Below are 17,975 nucleotides of genomic sequence, written 5' to 3'. Positions count from 1 at the left end.
CGCTAGGGGGAAAAAGGTGAGTTTTTTCAGGGATTGGCTTCTCTCTCTAGGTTTTGCTTTGCTTCTGTAATTTTGCTTTGCAACTTCAGCTTCTCCATCTGGAAGATGTTCTACTATATTGAATCTTGGGCTATAAGTAGAGAAATAGTATTTAATGCAAAAGAAGTTGCAGTGGCAATTAATATGTCAATTTTTTAAGAGCCATAGTGACTATATCAAGGATTCAAGCATGGATCAAATTCCAGTGCTGGCACCAAAATTTTGGCCAAATACATAAACAAGGAACAAAGGACAATTTTTTTTTTTTTTTTCAGCTGTTCAAAGTTATTTAAGAGGTGGAAACAATCTAGAAGGTGTGGGAATGACAAACAAGAATTTGTATGTGTGCATACAAATGTGTGCACATGTTGGAATAGATTTGTTTATAGCATTTTTGTGTCAAATATTTCTGTTTCTTGTGTTTTCTTGTCATGAATGTTAACTTTGAAGCACGCTTAGTAGGAAATGGTATTCGCTCTTTTCTATTCATCTAATTTTACCATGTAGCATTGGCAGTATGTAAGCTCTTCAAAACCAGAAAAATGAAGTGTTTCTGTCTGCATTACTGGTGAATAGTGAGGAATCCTGTTATTACTTAGGTATTTTGCTTGTACTGTGGTAGAACATGGTGTATTGTCTGGTAGAGTTCCACTGGAAATACTTGATAGAATTTTTCTTTCAGACTCCTAGACAATCTGTATAATTGTTTAGTATTTTGCTCTTTTATTGGAAAACACCTCCACTGACTCAACAAATTTATACACTGCTTGAATTAAGAGAGATTTCTTGAAGTTTGTGGTTCTTATTTTTTCAAATATTGGACTTAAAGGAAATTATAAATGTAACTAGCTGGTACCATTAGCATTAAAACATCCCACTCCAATGCAGCTATCAATCCAATAAGAACAAGATTAACTGTATTCTCTTGACTCCACTGCCATCAATGGATGATTGAGGCTTCAAGAGGTTTGTTCTTGAACGTTGCTCACACTTTGTGGGATGTGTTCTCCATTTTTTTTTTGTGCTTTAGTCACACACTTATTTTCATATTTAAGTCCCAAATTCTTGCAGAAAAGCAAAATGGCAAATCCCCATGTCTAACAAAGTCTGGTCTGTATTGGTTCTTTCCATTTTTCTTCTCCTATCAATATGCTACCCCCTTTTCATTCCAGTAGGACAATTAGTCCTTTGGAAATTCTGGTCAACGTATTTCTTATAATGTATGATATTGTTAATATTCCTGGTCTCCAGCTACCTAACAGGAACAAAAGAATGATCTTTCCAAGTCAGACCAAAGGTCCATGTACTTCAGTATATTTTTCCTGTAGTAGCACACAGCAGATATATAGGAAAGTTTATAGGAAAAGAACATAAGATTATTATTATTATTAATGTATTTCTTTACTCTCTAGTATTTTCAACTTAAAACTTTGTTGGGATGCTATTTTTATGATACTCTTGATAGTTTGTCATTCTGCTAGCTTGTGTCCTCAGTTTTTGATGCAAGGTCATCCAGGTAACTCCTTTTATCATGATGAGTGCCCCAACATAAGGGTGGTGATACTGGCTCAGGTATTCTTTCTTCTATAAGGAATTATATGAACACACCCGAGTCTTAGAGCGTGTCAACTGTTTATGCATCCTCCCTGGCTAGGTATTTGTCAGTCTCTGACTCTTTTCAGTTCAGATTCATTTCTGAGCCTGAAGTAGATTTATATTTAATAAATCATACTGGTTTACTCTTCCAAACACTTGTCTAGCATCCATTTGTATAACTACATGCTTTCTGAAAAAGTATTCATTTTTTGTGTCTTGATGCATACACTTTTTATTTTCTAATGCTTATATAGAGAGATGAAGCAAAACCTTGGCACAGTGTTCCAAGTGAGGCCTCACCAGGGCAGAGTAGAGGAGCAGGATCACCTCTCCCAGTGTGCTGGCAGTGCTATTCCTAATGTGCCTCAGGAAACTATTGGCCTTTTTGCCTACTCCTGGTCATGGACAGCTTGTTTTCCACCAGGACCCCTAGGTCCTTCTCCACAGAGCTGCTTTCCAAGAGCTCAGCCCCCAGCCTGTCCTGGTGGCCAGGAGCAGGAGCCTGCGCTTGCCTTGGCTGGATTTCAGAAGGTCCCTCTCTGCCCATCTCTCCAGCCATTGAGGCCTGCCGAAGGGCTGCACAGCCCTCTGGGGTATGGGCCGCTCCTCCCGGCTTTGTGTCTGCAGGGAACTCGCTGAGGAGGCGTCTCCCCTTCATCCAAGTCAGTGATGAAGTTAACACTGAGCCCAGTATTAAACCCTGAGGGACACCACCAGTGATAGGGCTCCAACCCGACCCTGTGCTGCTGATCACAGCCCTCTGAGATCTGCTATTCAGTCAGTTCTCAAACCATCTCACCATCCACTCATCCAGTTCACACTTCCTGAGCTTGCCTATGAAAATATCACAGTGTCAAAAGCCTTGTGGAAGTAATGGATTTAAAGAGGGAATGGCAAAGCTTTTGTTTTCCATTCTTTCCCTAATAATTCCTGATATTAATACACTTTTTTGACTGCTATAAAATTGTTTTTGTAGAGTTATCCACTGTTATGTCACAATCTTCCTCTGCACAGCTGTTTCCCTGCATTGCAGAATGCATTTATCTGAATTGTCCTTGCCAATCCCGCTGACCATCCCATTCTTCCTACATGTGCCTATCCCTTTCTGCAGTAAAACTGTCTGGATGATGAAAGTCATTGCCTCAAAAATAAATAATAAGAGAAAAGAAATGAATTGCAGAGTAAACTTCACAAATTCCATGTTCACTAGGAAGTCTAAGATACTATTTCAAGCTAACTAAAGTGAGAAAAATAACTAAAACATTAAGACTCCCGAGCTGCTCTGGAAACCTGCATTCCTTCTTGCATAAGCTTAAGTGCAAAGATGAGCAACAAGTATTTTGGAGAATCAGCTTTAGCCAGACTTACAGAACTTCAAAGGAACATGCTCCATGACCACTAGGTCCCTCACTCTGCAGCAGGCAGAGAGAGATGGTCTTAGGTAATGTCTCTAAACAGGGCTGACATGCTTTCTGGACTTGCCACTCCACTGGAAGCTCTGGCAAATTTGTCTTATTGCCAAGGATTTTGTGAAAAAAATAATGTCTTGTAAAATTCCTGACCAGTCTTATTATTCAGCCCACTAAGCATAAAATCAAATCTTGGAGGTGGCCATTAACTCTCAGGGAAGTCTGTCTTTATTTTATTAAAAAACAGAAAAAAACAGTGAATATTTACACATGGACTGTAGCAATTTCTGCAGCAAATTCCAGTATATATACATGTGGCCGGTAGTGATTTTAAAGAGCAAAAAGTATCATACCTGACTGCAGGATTGTAAAATAATTTGACTCTTAAAAATAATACTTCATTATAAATCATAAGAATTGTCAATAGCAGCACCAGGACTCACCAAAGCAGGTAACTCATTATCATGACCTAAATAGAACAGAAGTAGGAGTGGCTCTATTAAAAAGAAAAGATTAAGGCATCCTGAGAAAGGACAAACACCATCAGCTAAGTTTGAGGAGGTCTATATAGAAACATTCATATTTTTAAGTGCTAAGCAAATTCATTACATTTTGTGCAATAATAAAGCCTAACCACAGGAAACACATGAATTTTGAACTCTGCCTTGTGTATAGAGAATCCTGGGAAACATGCCTGCTCACACAGTGTTACTAATAATAGCTTAAATTATTAAAGCTGACATAATTTTTACAGCTAATGCATGTGCGCTTTGCACTCTGCACTTTCTTCAGCTTGGACAAGGAATAAGCTCCAATAAAGTTTTGTTTCTGCAGTTCATGTGACAACATAATGCTGTTATTTGTGATCATAGCTCTGCAGGAAAATGTTAAAATACAAAGAAAAAAAAGGTGAAAAAGAGGCAAATAATCCCTTGTGTTTAAATTAAATTTTCTGTTGACAGTACATTCCTGTCATAGTTCGTTCTTTACTGGAAAAGATAAATAACTAAAAAATGCACATTTAAATATGTGTCAAGTGGCTTTGATAATCTCATTATTAAGATTGGCATTGCTCTTCAAGAACTTTCTAATAAACAAAATTTAATTTTTGTTTGTTTGTGGGAAAACCCCTATATTTTATACAGATCTTAAGCGTTAAAGAGATTTATGAATACAAGTAATTTTAAAAAATGCTTTGTCTTTGCACTCAGAAGAAAGGGAACTAGCAGATATAAAAAAAATAATTTTGTCAATAATTTCTATACTTTGCTACGTTTTTGAATGTTTAAATCTTATTTGTAGCCACCATCAATAAAACAGCTTTAAAATACATTTTGGGCATGTTGAGGTATTTGAGTTTGGTTTCTAAGAGTCGACTTTAGAACAATTAATAGCTTAGTATTTGGGAACTGGGTATTGATTTTAATGAAGTCAAGCTGGCTGGGGTAAGTGTAAATTTGTAGAAATGCTAGGTAAGTTGGAAAATATAGAGACAGACTTTGACAGCTGTGGTCTAAAGAATTTTATGATAGTTTTCTGCATTTTTGTATATCATATTTTGCTGAATATTTCTAATTCTTTTTAAAGGATATTGCTGATGCAAATGAAGAGGCATTCACACACATTTTATCATTATGCATATACATACTTGGTTTTAAGTCTGGTGCAGAAGGAAATGCCATAGATTTATTTCTGAGCTGTGGTCACGGGAGTTTTAATTGCATCTTTATGTGAAAAGCTTTTCGTCAACAACTTCGGAACATGCCTTGTCCTCTAATTATTCTTTTTGTAAAAATTGTCCATGCTCAGAGTTTCTCTGACTGCCTTTTTCCTTATTACTCTCTGCCCACTTTTAGAGTATGAAAAGCTATCAGTACGTGATTTTTCTTTCATATCCTGCCAAAGGAGGTCTCTACTGTGCACAGCAATGTGTTGGTAATTCAAAAGAATCCTTCTCTGCAGGAAGCAATAACACTAGAAATGATTTAAACAAAACCTAAAATGTCACCTTAGACTAATGAAATTCCCTCATCAAGCAACACAGAGTTGACGCTTCTGTGAGATCCTTTAAAACTCGGATTAAGAAGAGAAAATTAAACTTGAAATGACAGGAAACAAAACCAGCTCTGTTTTCCCTGGAAATAGTTGAGAACAGTATGTTGATTATTCTCAGACAAGCTGATTTCACAGGCAGTGACCCTAACTCAGCATAAAGAACAGCTAACAACATGGCTTTAGATGGCTGGCAATTTTATCTGTTGCTGGTCATTTAAAAAATGAAATAGCCGTCTGTCTTGGAGCTGGCCCATCTGTGGCTTCACTCATATGTCCCCTCATATGCAGGGAGACAGTTGAGGAACTGCCTTACTGGCTCAACCTAGAGATTATTTTCATCCATTTTTCCCATCCCTGAGAGTGAGCAGTACAAGTGCTCTAGTGGAAAATATAGAATTCCTTGACAGATGGCAGTTATAAAATAACTTGTGTGTAAGTTTCCTTTTAAATTCATCTCAATAAATATATCAATACCTGCTCTGAATTGCAGTGCTTTGTAGCTCTTTTATTCAGTTCAGTAAAGTTGTGGGTTTAAATCCTCTTGAGATATTCGCAATACCAACAAACACCCCTCAACCCCACATTTAAATCTAGATAAACCTCTACCCCGGTGGTACCTCTTAGTGAATAGCAGAGACCAGCTGCTTTTTTGGGGAGGATATTGGTGTTTGTAGAGGTTCCTTGGCTTTAGCGGAGTGCAGATGTGAGAGCACAGCACTGAGAAAGTGTTTCTGTGAGCTGCAACTTTCCTGAATAAGGACTTTTATGTGTCCTATAGGGACACTCTAGTATCACTTAACAACACTACATTTGGCTGCACAAGACGGCAAAAAATAGACATGCATAACATTTAGGCTGAATCCTGAGGTTGGAATCTTCAGCTTCTTTTAGGATCAATTAGAAATGGGAACTTAACTCAGATTGTCCCTGCACACACCAACATTTCTCTCTCAGCTGCTCAGCTGCGTGTGAGAGTCTAGATGTAATTTTGCTTTGGGCACAGAGCCAGTCCCTGCAACGCTGAAAGAAGTGATAGTTCAGGGCTGCTCTTTTACTTCTTTTCATCACTGCTGAGTGTTGTTTTACTTTCCTCATTTCAGAAAGAAACCCATCATTCAGTGTGTGGGCTGTCAACAGCTCCCTCGCACTCTCATTTTCTGCTGCGGTACAGCCCGATGGGGACTGCTGGCCATCCACGATGTTTCTGCACCCTGGCTGCTCTGCCCCCAGCTTTCCAGCCTCCTTTGCCTGCAGTGTATGCCCATAAATTCCCCCTGCAGACACAGCACTGCATGCAGCGTGATCACCACGGCAGCAGCCGCAGTTATCTAGAGAGATGTCTGCTTCCTGCAGGGAGAGATTTGACTATATTCGATCAGGTCACACAACCACGGCATCCAGCATCTTGCTTTAAGCAATGACCAGTACCTGATGTTTCAAATGAAGCTGAAAGCACCTAACAATGTAACTGGAGAATTGTGTGCAGCAGAAGGGAAAAGTTCATTTTACTGGCTCTGGGTGCCTATGGAATGAAAACCCAGCTACGTCTATAATAAACTATAAAGCCATGAGTCCCTTCTGTGTCTGGAGCTGGACTTAGGAACACTTTAATAGTAATGGCAAGCTGTCTTTAATTGGTCTGGGAAAAAAACCGTAGTGAGAGCCAGAGATGACACCTGCAGCACAGACTTCGTGAAAAAGGTATTTTCTATCTGAATTTACAGGCAAGTTGGAATTTTCCTGGCCAAACTAAAAAAACCATTGACTGACGTACTGCTAAGGCTAGCACACCGTGCTGTTAACACTGGTTCATTATATTTTATTGCTGATTGCAGGGCTGCTGGTATGGAACACTGTGTTCAGATAAAGCTCCTCTGAAGCACCAATGTGAAATAGTGGAACCCTGATAACTGTGCAAATTAAGATCCCTTTAATGGATTATAAAAGCACAGTCCATCCACAGCTGTTTTTAGAAACTGATAGTGATTTCCCTGTTCTAGTGATCAGATAATTTTTAAAACCTGTGATCTTTGTTGATTTTTATTGGCTGTGATAATTTTGACTGAATTGTTTGTGCTGACAGTGATAATATAACTAAAATGTTCTGTTTAATGTCATTTGATTTTCAAGGTTTCAGGAGGACTAAAACATTGGGTGACAAATGTTTAGATGAAATCTTTGATGATGGAGAGTTTTAGGAGGTCATTTTAGTGCGTGCTGAATCCCAGCTGCAGTAAGCTGTATATCTCTGTTATGCTGCTGCATGTGTTTTCAAATGAAACACCTAATCCAGCACCTATAGTATTTTATAAGGATATAAGGGTACCAATTGCACCATAAGAACTGGTTTTTTAAAAGAAACAGGTCTTCAACAAAGAAAGATTTCCCAAGTGAATCCATCTTAGAAAAAGTTGGGGTGAATTTTAGATGGACTACAAAGATCTGTTCCTCTGTTGGTAGAATTGCTTCCCTATGCCGTCAAGTCCAAAGGCTAAACTAGAAATGAAAATTTAATGTAATTAAAATACTGAGCCATCAACGTTTTTTTTTTAAAAATGAGGTTTTTAGTCACATAAGAACATATATTTGCCAATTCAACAAAACACATTTGAAGGAGATTTTGAGTAATTCTGGGGACTGGAATGTAATTCTCTCATGTTTGTGTCTGGCCCAATACAGACACCACTAATTAAGGGAATGCTCTTTTGGTTCACTGTGCAGAGATTATCTTCATTTCAGTGAAGGCAAAATCTTGGGTCCTGATTTAAAAATAGGTATTGTAGACATTCCACAGAGGAAAGCTCTTTGAAATGTCTCCTTGGGTACATGCAGTTCCCTGCATTTGTGCTTAGTAGTAGACCATAATTAGATTTCAAATTAATGGATCACGTGACTATCCTCAAACAAGGCTAGGCTAGGGTGAGTCAGTAGGCAAGTGAGTTAATTTCCTCTTTTGAGACCTTAATTCCAGTCCCTATCTCTTTTTTACGTATGCGTCTCTATGAAATATATATGTTTTTGTATGTTTATGTATTCACCTCTCAACTAACAACAGAATAGACAGTCAGCTGGGTTAACATCCTGGGCAGGATGAAACAGCACTTGTAAATGTCGTGATTTGTCTGGAACCCCACACTGCAAACAAGTATGTGAGGAACTGGTCTTAGCAGCTTTAAGGCATGATTATTCTATGAAATAGAAAATGGTAACGAAGACACTCATCTTCCCATTTCATTACCTCTCCCCAGAAGCAATTCAGTTTCATTTGCATGGCACAATATTCTGGTTGTTGAATCCTAGTTTCTCAGGACTGTCTCAAAGGACTGGTAATGGTTTCATATTCTCTGCATAAACATCCACTGCATACTATAATTTTGCACTTTCTCAGATCCATCCATTTTTTCTTATCTCTATCTGGAGTGCAGGCACTAGTAAGAACATAATAAGGGGTGGATGTCACTAAATTAAGGATAGAGGACATCACAATATGTCTCTCTTTCTAACTTAGGTGATCTATATATTAGTCAAGTGAACCCAAGAGAAGGCGGCTTTTAAAACTCCAGGAAAATTACAATGAGCAATGCAAAAACAAGCTGCAAAGAATAGCTCTGGCTCAGAGCCTCAAAATTAGTAGATACCTTACTCCTACTTTAGGAATTAATGATTTAATTATCATGAAGCATGCTGACTTCAGTCCTTTAAATCTCCATGTATTTGTGCTTATCTCTAAATGACTCACAAGAAAATACATATGAGTGAGAGAGGATTCGATGTAGCATTTAACAGGCATGAAAAGAATAGAGATCTTCTAAAAATTGAACAGGACTGCATTCCTTTTCTTCTAAAAACATATGGAGTGTAATGAACCTCTTGTGGAAAGAAAGTGTTTTTCTAATTATTTTACTGGGGCCAGCATTTCCTCCCCAGAACCTAATTAAAATTATTTCTTTTAGATAGTGGTTGGGGGTTATCTTGTAGAATGGATAAAACTCTCTTGTAAAGTCAGTAGAAATTAAATTCTTTAGATTTTTATCCCCAGGCTCTGCAAAAAATATTTCTAGGCTTTTGAATAGTTTATTATCATCAAAACCACTGTGTACATTTCATGGTATTGCATAACAGGCTATTGTTCAGTAAGTTCTGTTGGCAGTAGTTTTGCATGGAGGGAGGAGATGAAGTAAAAAATTAAAAAAAAAAATCAGCTTATTAAGAAGATATGTTTTCTAATTATTTTTTTCCTCAAAAGTCCTATTTTTTTGCATTATTTACCTATTTATCAGTTAAGTTATATCAGATGGTCAGAGGACTAATTGACCATAAATCAATTATTCTATTTCATTTATAATTACAAAAGAGTATTTTTCATGTTTAGTTTGCTGGTGTGCAACCTTTTCAGTTGGTTTTTCACACCACATGAGTCAGTGGCACTAATGAGCCAGATATGGTGGTAGTAATTAGCTGAAATGAGCTTCTTGTTTTTTTCCCCCCCTGTGATTTCTTTTCATTTATTTTTTTTTTTAATCTGACCCTTTATTGAGAAAGACTATGTAACTCTATGATCTTGAGTCAGGAAGCTACTCTGCTGAGTTTCAAGATCAAATCAGCTTTAGCTCAGACTGAGTAGTGACCCCAACAGCATCTTTTAGCAGCAGGGTGTAAATTTATAATCTTTAGTACTGCAACACAAAAGTTCTGCTACATGTATTGCAGGAATTACCCCATTATATGTGGCACAGGACATAGTTTTCTTCAACTTAGAGTTGCAACTAATGACAAATGTGAGATACACCATTCAGCTTTACTGTGAGTGAGCAGGGGACAGGGTAAAAAAACCCTAAACTGCTTACAAAAGCCAAGTTTTAATTCTGGTTTTCTGTAACAGGTTTAAGATTAACTTGTGAAGACTGATCTACATCAGGAATCTGATACTACATGTAGGCTAGGCAGTATAGGGGGGGAAATCCCTGAAAGCCTGACTTGTTTGGACAAATGCTACTTTCATTTCCAGCAAACCTAGAGTTCTACCCTACAAAGTGAGTATGAATAATTTTTTTTTTCCTATACCAACATGTGGAGTGATACTGTAAAGTATATCAAAAGTGCACTTTTGGATGCATTTTGGACAATAAACTACTGATCTTAAACTACAGAACAATTTTTGAAGTGCATTCTCTTGGCAAGCTCCTTTTGCATTTTCCAGATTTTGCAGCCAGCTGCTTTAAGTAACAGGAAAAAAATAGTAGCTCATACCTGTAAGAAAGGAATCAGCATCAAAGATTATAGGTACTTTTGTCTAATGCAGTCCTGATAGTTTTATGCATTTTTTTTCTAATTCAACGGAAGTGCTGTGAGGCCTCACTAAGATCAAACTTTCAAAATAATGGAAGGCTGTTATCTTGTCCAATTGTTAACTCATATTTAACAGAGATCTGTAACTTTAAATAGAAAGGTGATATTTTTGCATATTGCATAAGAGAATGTGATACAATTAAGGGGTATGACGTTTGCCTGAAGGGACAAGTGGGAAACAGCAATGTCATAGAAACATTCCAACTTCTCTTCTGAAGTCCTCTTAATCACTTGATTGGTCAATGGCACAGGAGTTACCCTTGAGTGAGGTGACTGGGAAAATAGGGGAGATAAAGTGGTTAGTTCAGTTTCTGCAGTTCAAAATAGCTGATTATTTAGTAGCTGTTGATGAAAGTATATCTAAGGTGGATTTGATACTATTGTGAAAATGACATTGTTTAGACTAAAAAAGAAAGCTTGAACTTGGGATTTTTGATTCTGAATTTGTTTGTTAATTTTGGCATGGCTTTGGCAAGGCATAATTGATCAGGAGAGGAGTGAAAATTAAATTTGTATTTAAGTACTTATAATCTAAACCTTTTAATGTCTTCATTCCAGAGTAAAGACTCATGCATATCAAACACTGAATTCCTCCTAGCCATCATCCCCATCTACTAGGAGCTTCCCCTTGTTTATTCCTTGTGACAGAAATCCAATTGTCATTGTAAAGGACAGAGACACAAATTGTTGTAGAGGATATTTATGACCCTGCTTTCGATAAGTTTGAAACATATTTGAGAAATACTGCATTAAATATAATTTCCATAAGAATGTAATTAACTAATTACCAGACAAATATTAAAAGACTAATCTTCATTCTTGCTCATTAAGAGTGAACAAAGAGAGATGGTATCCTTTGTTGCTGTTGTTGTTTCCCTTAAGTGTATGTACATTGGCTCCCAGTTATCTGAACCAGCACTTGGATTAAAATATTGGATCAGGAGTTTGAGAAACTATTTAAATGGATGCAGTGAGACAGAGCCTGTGCCAGTGAAGCTACACTGATTTATACAAGCTGTGGATCTGGCCTGTGAATTTTATTTTTGACAGTAACCACTATTACAGCACAGTCAGGGCTTTCTACAGGCATTCTTCATGACATAGAGCACTGGCTCAGCATCCATAACTAATTTGGTGTTGAGTGAAGTGATCGCTATGCACTGAATTGATATTGAAATTTCCCATTGAGAGAATATTCCAAAAATAGCAAAATTCAGCATGTGTTCAGAAAAAAAAGAACCTTTTTCTTAGGGGAATAAAGTCAGGTCATTTTAGCTGAAGTATGGATCTTTGAATTTTATTCATGTTTTTGATGATTGTGCCACCATACAATGGGCAGAGTGGCATGGCCAAGGATCATTGCACGGAAAATGGAGTTGATCATTACTCCTTGTAGTCTGCAAGGAAGGTGAAGCAAATCCCAGTTCAGAATCCTTGGACCAACAGTCTGAAAATCAGAATTTCACAAAGACAGCAGTAGCTCTGTACCAGCTTCCAGGTATACTGTCTGCTGTTCCTGCATTGTCTGTTCGTATTGTTCAGCAGTGACTAATAAAATGATTCCTCTCATTCCCTAGTATGTTCTTACTTTACCTTTTAGTAAAAATTGGGAGATAAAGAATAACATCGAAGAGCAATTGAATATGGTCTAGTAAGTGCATTTCCCACTCTTAAGTACGGCTTGTTAAATTTCATTTTGAAAAATGAATCTGTTATTTAGTATAAATGTGAGGGATCCTGGTGAGAATAAAAGCACCCCAAACCATTAAAAGAAAAAAAATCTTTTATTTTTGCTGCTATATAATTTTGAACGTACTTAGCAATTTGTACTACACTTAAGGAAAAAAAGAAATTGCTGGCAACTTGGACACCAGGCTGCAGGTAAATGAAATTTTAACAGAAGGATTTAGTATTCTTTAAGAAGGAAAAATGAATTTTTTCAGTTCTTATAAGACCCTTAATTAAACGGAAAGGTGACTTACTATGCCACTTTTATACATTAAGGGGAGACTATTAAGCTGTTTTTCTGACTTTGATATACTGAAGTCTTGCTGGGCTGCTTTGTGGAGCTGCAGAAAACTTTCCCTCTTTAAACAGTTGTAAAGTATTATGAAAAGATTGTAATACAGCTTTTCTCTCTTCTTGTGGCTACCTATAGAGTGGACTTTAAATCCCAGTATTTGCCACTGAACATTAATTTGTTACTGTTCTAAGTGAGAAATGTTGCTCAGGGCAGTCTGGACAGCAGATACTGGATGTTAATAGATCCCACCAAATGATGGTTTACTATCTGAGGAAGAGGTAAGGTAATTCATGTCTGTTTCCCAAGTAATCTCTCATGCCCTGTCTCACTCAGACCAAATGTGAGGGAAAAGAGTCTGGCACATGCTTCTGCAAATACTGATAGAAAGATTATCAATATGCTTAGTTTTCTGTTATCTAAAGGATGTAAGGTACCAGTCTCTTCCCATTGGATACCTAGCTTTCTGTCTCTCCCAAAAATGATCCATTGCATCTGCTGAACAAAGTGGAAAGTTGCAAGAAGCTATTTTATCAAATTCATAAAAGCAGATTGTTCTCCCAAGCTAATTCTGCAGCAGTGCTCTAGTGCTATTCTGGCAGAAATAACTGTTCTCTAACATGATAGAGAAATGAATGAGAAATCCACTCTACTTGTATTTGAATCCTTTTCCAAATATGTATTTTCCAAAACACTAGGGAAGTTTACCCTAATTGTTTTTTGTCAAATTTGAGCATAGATATATAGCCCACATGTCTAAAATTTGCCTTTGATTTCAGTTGAAGATAGAAGTCTTCAGTATTTCTTGATATAACATGTTAAACTATAAAAAACCTGCTATGATTCTCTCCAGAAATGCTTAGATTTCAGTGGAGAATAAAGTAACTGTGATATATATATATATATATATATATATATATATATATATATATGTTTGTATGTTGTTTGTTGATGTAGGATTTAAAACTCACAAGGAAACACCTAAATGAAATTCAATATATAACTCTAAGCTATTGTCATCTATTAGTCAATGTAAAACCTCTTAAATTCCATGTACACCAGACACAGCACATTATAAAGGAGGTGATAAGGACCTGTCTTCCTTTAATGTGGATTATGTCTGCTGTTTTTATTTCATAACTACCATTGTAACCCTATACTTTATGTCACTAAGGATTTAAAAAGATAAAAAGAAAGGAAATAACTCATTATTCAGAAAAAGGGAAGTTTGTTTCTTAAGAACCAAAACTAGATCCACTCTTAAGGTGTGATTACTATCCTTTCATCATTCAGCAATCAGAATTCTTTATTACATAGTTAAAACTGTTAGTCTTATCTTTACCATTTTAGGCCTATTTTATAAAACCTCCATTTTCATAGCAGTTGGCTGTCTAAACCTCTTGATATTCATAAACCCATGAAATTATAGAATGGTTTGGGTTGGATGGGACCTTAAAGATCATCCAGTCCAGCCCCCTCTGCCATGGGCAGGGACATCTACTAGACCAGGTTGCTCAAAGCCCTATCCAGCCTGGCCTTGAACAGCTCCAGAGATGGCGCATCCACAGCTTCTCTGAGCAACCTTTTCCAGTGCCTCAACACCATCACAGTAAAGAATTTCTTCCTAATATCTAATCTATATCTGCCTTCTTTCATTTAAAAGCTATTTTCTCAAGTTCTATTACTGCATGCCCTTGTAAAAAGTCCCTCTTCAGCTTTCTTGTATGCCCCTTTAAGTATTGGAAGGGTGCTGTAAGGTCTTCCAAGAGACCTTATTTTTCAAGAATGGATAAGTTTAGTTTAGAGGGTTCCAAGGATCACAAACTTCAACTGGAATAAAAATCATCTGGTTTCAGTGACTTGAATGAAACAACTCCAGTTTATCCCATCTGGGAAATTGGACTAAATTCAGACAATTTCCTAGAATTACAGAGAAAAATATTGCCTTCACTCTACTGGAAAGGGAAAAGAATTATAAAGAGCAGCCGCAGGAAAGTGTTATATATATCACTTTCTTTTCCCTGTAAATTTTTTTTTCCACCATCCCCCACCCCCAGCTAGTGATAGCTTAGATTTAGATCTATGACTTCAGTGTTAGAGGAAATTCTTAAATCTGTGCATATTCCTTATCTCTGATACACAGCAGCTGTCCTGTCTTCCATGAAATTCTTCTGAGATTTAGGTCCCAGTTCAGAAATCAGGTCTAATAAAGGAAATCTCTGTGCTGCTATGTGAATAATGTGAGACGGAACTCCTTGTAGTCTTTGCTGGTTCTAGTTGCTGTGATTACATCTTGTCACTTTCTGAGCTTTCTTAAGTACTGAGCATATGAACAGCAATATGAATAAAGAAATTAAGGTGCTTTTCTGAAAATGCTTGAACCCAAGTTTTAAAACCATTCTTGCAGATCAAAGGCAGACATTGACAGCCAGTTACTTGGTAATAGCTGCCATTAGCCATTCTTGCAGAAGTGGATACATCTGGAAATAGGCAAATAACTATATTTGCCTATAGGCAAATAGCAAAATCCACTCTGCAATTAATTATGTAATCTTCCAGCCTAAAAAGTCCACTACATAATGCAGGTCTGCAAGGCATCGCAGTGTTGGGGATATACATGCTGCGTATCATTGATATTTAAATGCAATATTAGCACTTCTTTAGTAGCTCACAACCCCATGGAACTGGTGTGAAATACTCTGGGAAGAGAGTGCCTGATGATGCCAAAATTCTTCAGATACTTCACAGGATGACTGCACTATCCATGTCCACTATAAGTGCTTACATGTGTGCCTGCTAATGACTCCTTGAAAATATTTCATGTCCTTGTCCTCATGCATCTTTCTGGAGGAGGAAGTATAGACAAGAATCCAGGAAAGAGTTTTGAGCAGAGAGCTAGACACATTAGCAATTTTGTTCTTCAGCTGTAGTTTTTATGTGCTCAGACTAGAGCAACAGTTAGAATTCAGAAATTCAGAAAGTATTTTCTTGATAGGAAACAAATAAGTAGCTTTTTTAAAATAGTGTTGAGGTATATTTAGGTGTATTAGATATAGCTATGCATGTAGAAATGCATGTATTTGAATGAAAGCTTCACCAGCTGTGTTGTGCTTTATTACTATCTTTAACTATTGACCAGATAGTATTTTTTCCTGTAGTAACTCTGTGTCTTTCAGTGTACAGAATGAAAAAAATAACCTGAATTCAGTACTCGGGCCTTTATCAGGAAAGTTCTCCTTTTCTGGAAGCTATTTGTTACCATAAGGTATGACAGCTGCTTTAAATCAGCTGCATTAATATATTGATGTTATAAAATATTATATTACTGGCTTTTTATAGCACACTTTTATATATAGGAACTCTTTTTTAGCTGTCTCAGTTACTATTTTTTCCTTTTATGTTCTGTGACACTTTTAATTAAATGAAAATTACATTTCCATCTCCCTGAAAACTGTCCTAAAAGAATGTCATCAAAGCCCTAGTGCTTACATCAGCAATAATCTGCAATTGGCATTATATAACAAATTCTTATTGATACACATCATGGACTCATGACTCCACTGAAACCAAATGCAAATTTCCTTTTGGTTTCTGTAGGAGTAAATTTTTACCTATGATTTTCTCTCATGGAACTAAGTAAAAATGCAAGTGTGTAGTGAGCTGATGAATATAGAATAGTGTATCAGCATTTAAGAGTCTGAACAGCTGAACAAGCAGGCAGCACTGCTGATACTAGGCATTAGAGCCTGTTGGTAACTTGAAGCAGATATACAGCACTATGGTGTAAATTATCCTCTGCTAAAGTATTATAAGCTAGATTTCCTGGCTCTGATATGAATTTCACATTGGTGTAATAATACTTTGAATTTGGTTGGTGATCTTGACAAGCAGGATATAAGCAGCCTACATGGAGAAGATATTCCATTAAATAAATGTGTATTCATCAATTTTAAAACCATGTCTATTATTTTTCTCTGTAAGACTTATTGTAGCATAAAGTTCCAGAGAGATAGCATCTATTCTATGTTTATATTTTATGTTTCTTGGATTTATAGGTGGTCTGGACAGAAATAACTCATATAATTTGCCAAATTTTCTCACAAATTCTTTTAAAGCCTTGGATTTTCAGTAAGCTGCATTCAGAGCTCTCTTTGTTAATGATAACTTTCTAGGCAGATCTATATTATCAATTCTTGAATTAGATGACATATTTTGAAATGATATGCATTATGTCTTGGATACCTCAAGAAAAAACATTGGGATGGATGATATGGGATTTTGCTCGTGTCATATTTTGGCATGCATAGAAAAACAATGCTCCAATATATAAAAATACATAATTATTTTATTTTGCCACATTAAAGTAGCTGACACAGTTATAAAACTGGACCTTTAATTTTTCTTCCAGAGCCTGACTAAGCTAGCTAAAGGGGAAGGATGTTTATTCCCTGTTAAGGTAAAATCCGAATGTCATCTTATATGTGCATGTTTGACCCTATGATTTGTGCCTTATACAAAGATATTTGGGGGTTAATGAACTTACTATTGGAATCTAGAAATTAAAACAGTAGTAATTAATCACGGTAGAGTGGAACTGTTTCTGAAATGTTGTCTTTGAACAGTACTGTGGTACATGAAACAACATCAGTCCTTTACCAGGTCAGAAACATATGTTTGTTGGAGAAGAATTGACACATAAGAGAATATACGTAATGCTGATTTGTGGAGTTTAGATCAGTCTGACCTCATGCCAGGGAAGGTCATGGAGCAGATTACCTTGAGTGTCATCACACAGCATGTACAGGACAACCAGGGGGTCAGGCCCAGCCAGAATGGGTTTAGGAAAGGCGGGTCTTGCTTGACCAACCTGATCTCCTATGACAAGGTGACCTGCTTAGTGGGTGAGGGAAAGGCTGTGGGTGTTGTCCTCCTGGACTTTAGTAAAGCCTTTGACACCGTCTTCCACAGCATTTTCCTGGAGAAACTACCTTCCCATGGTGTGGACAGGTGAACACTTCATTGGGTAAAAACCTGGCTGGATGGCTGGGCACAGAGAGTGGTGCTGTATGGAGTTAAATCCAGCTGGTTTTCCCTTTCCTTCTTCAGCTACTGAGGCTAGTTCCCTGAAGGTGAGCTGTTGTTCTTTTTCAAGGGCTTTACATCTCCTTAGTTGGATGACCCCAAATTATAATGAATGTCACATTTTGCCAGATACACAATCCTATGGAAGGAATTTTCTTTCAGTTTTTATCGTTGCAGTAATTTTATCATTATCGTTGTTAGAAGGATTGGACTGGGTCTCGAGTGATCCACACTGATGTCTGTGGTCTGTTCTCTGGGTAGAAGAGATGTCCAATGAGTTTCAAGTAGGAATAGCATTATAAATTTTAGTTTCAAACTCCCAAAGTATTTCTTCAGACTTGCCATCTATAGTGTCACCAACTTGCAGCAGATACTTGATAATATATGCGTTGCATCTGGCCAGTGTGGAGTGTGAAGATCGTGTT

The 17,975-nt window shown here is 37.1% G+C and overlaps 1 protein-coding gene across 19 annotated transcripts in view; it reads left to right on the top strand.

Moving 5' to 3' along the window:
* The window catches only part of LRRC4C (leucine rich repeat containing 4C), a 513,517-nt gene that overhangs the window by 482,434 nt on the left and 13,108 nt on the right, over positions 1–17,975 (top strand). The window contains exon 1 of one of the 19 annotated variants that reach the window (XM_069017160.1): positions 6,748–6,800. The exons of 17 other annotated variants lie outside the window; for them this stretch is intronic. The gene's annotated coding sequence lies outside the window, so the exon portion shown is untranslated. Of the gene's footprint in view, positions 1–6,747; positions 6,801–16,899; positions 16,925–17,975 lie in introns of those variants that run through there. One more of the 19 variants, XM_069017161.1, reaches the window with a different exon arrangement.

Source organism: Aphelocoma coerulescens, chromosome 5 (assembly GCF_041296385.1).
Source record: "Aphelocoma coerulescens isolate FSJ_1873_10779 chromosome 5, UR_Acoe_1.0, whole genome shotgun sequence".
NCBI classification, from domain to species: domain Eukaryota; kingdom Metazoa; phylum Chordata; class Aves; order Passeriformes; family Corvidae; genus Aphelocoma; species Aphelocoma coerulescens.
The sequence above is the reverse complement of the archived record's forward strand: the minus strand, read 5'-3'. Positions and strand labels throughout refer to the sequence as shown.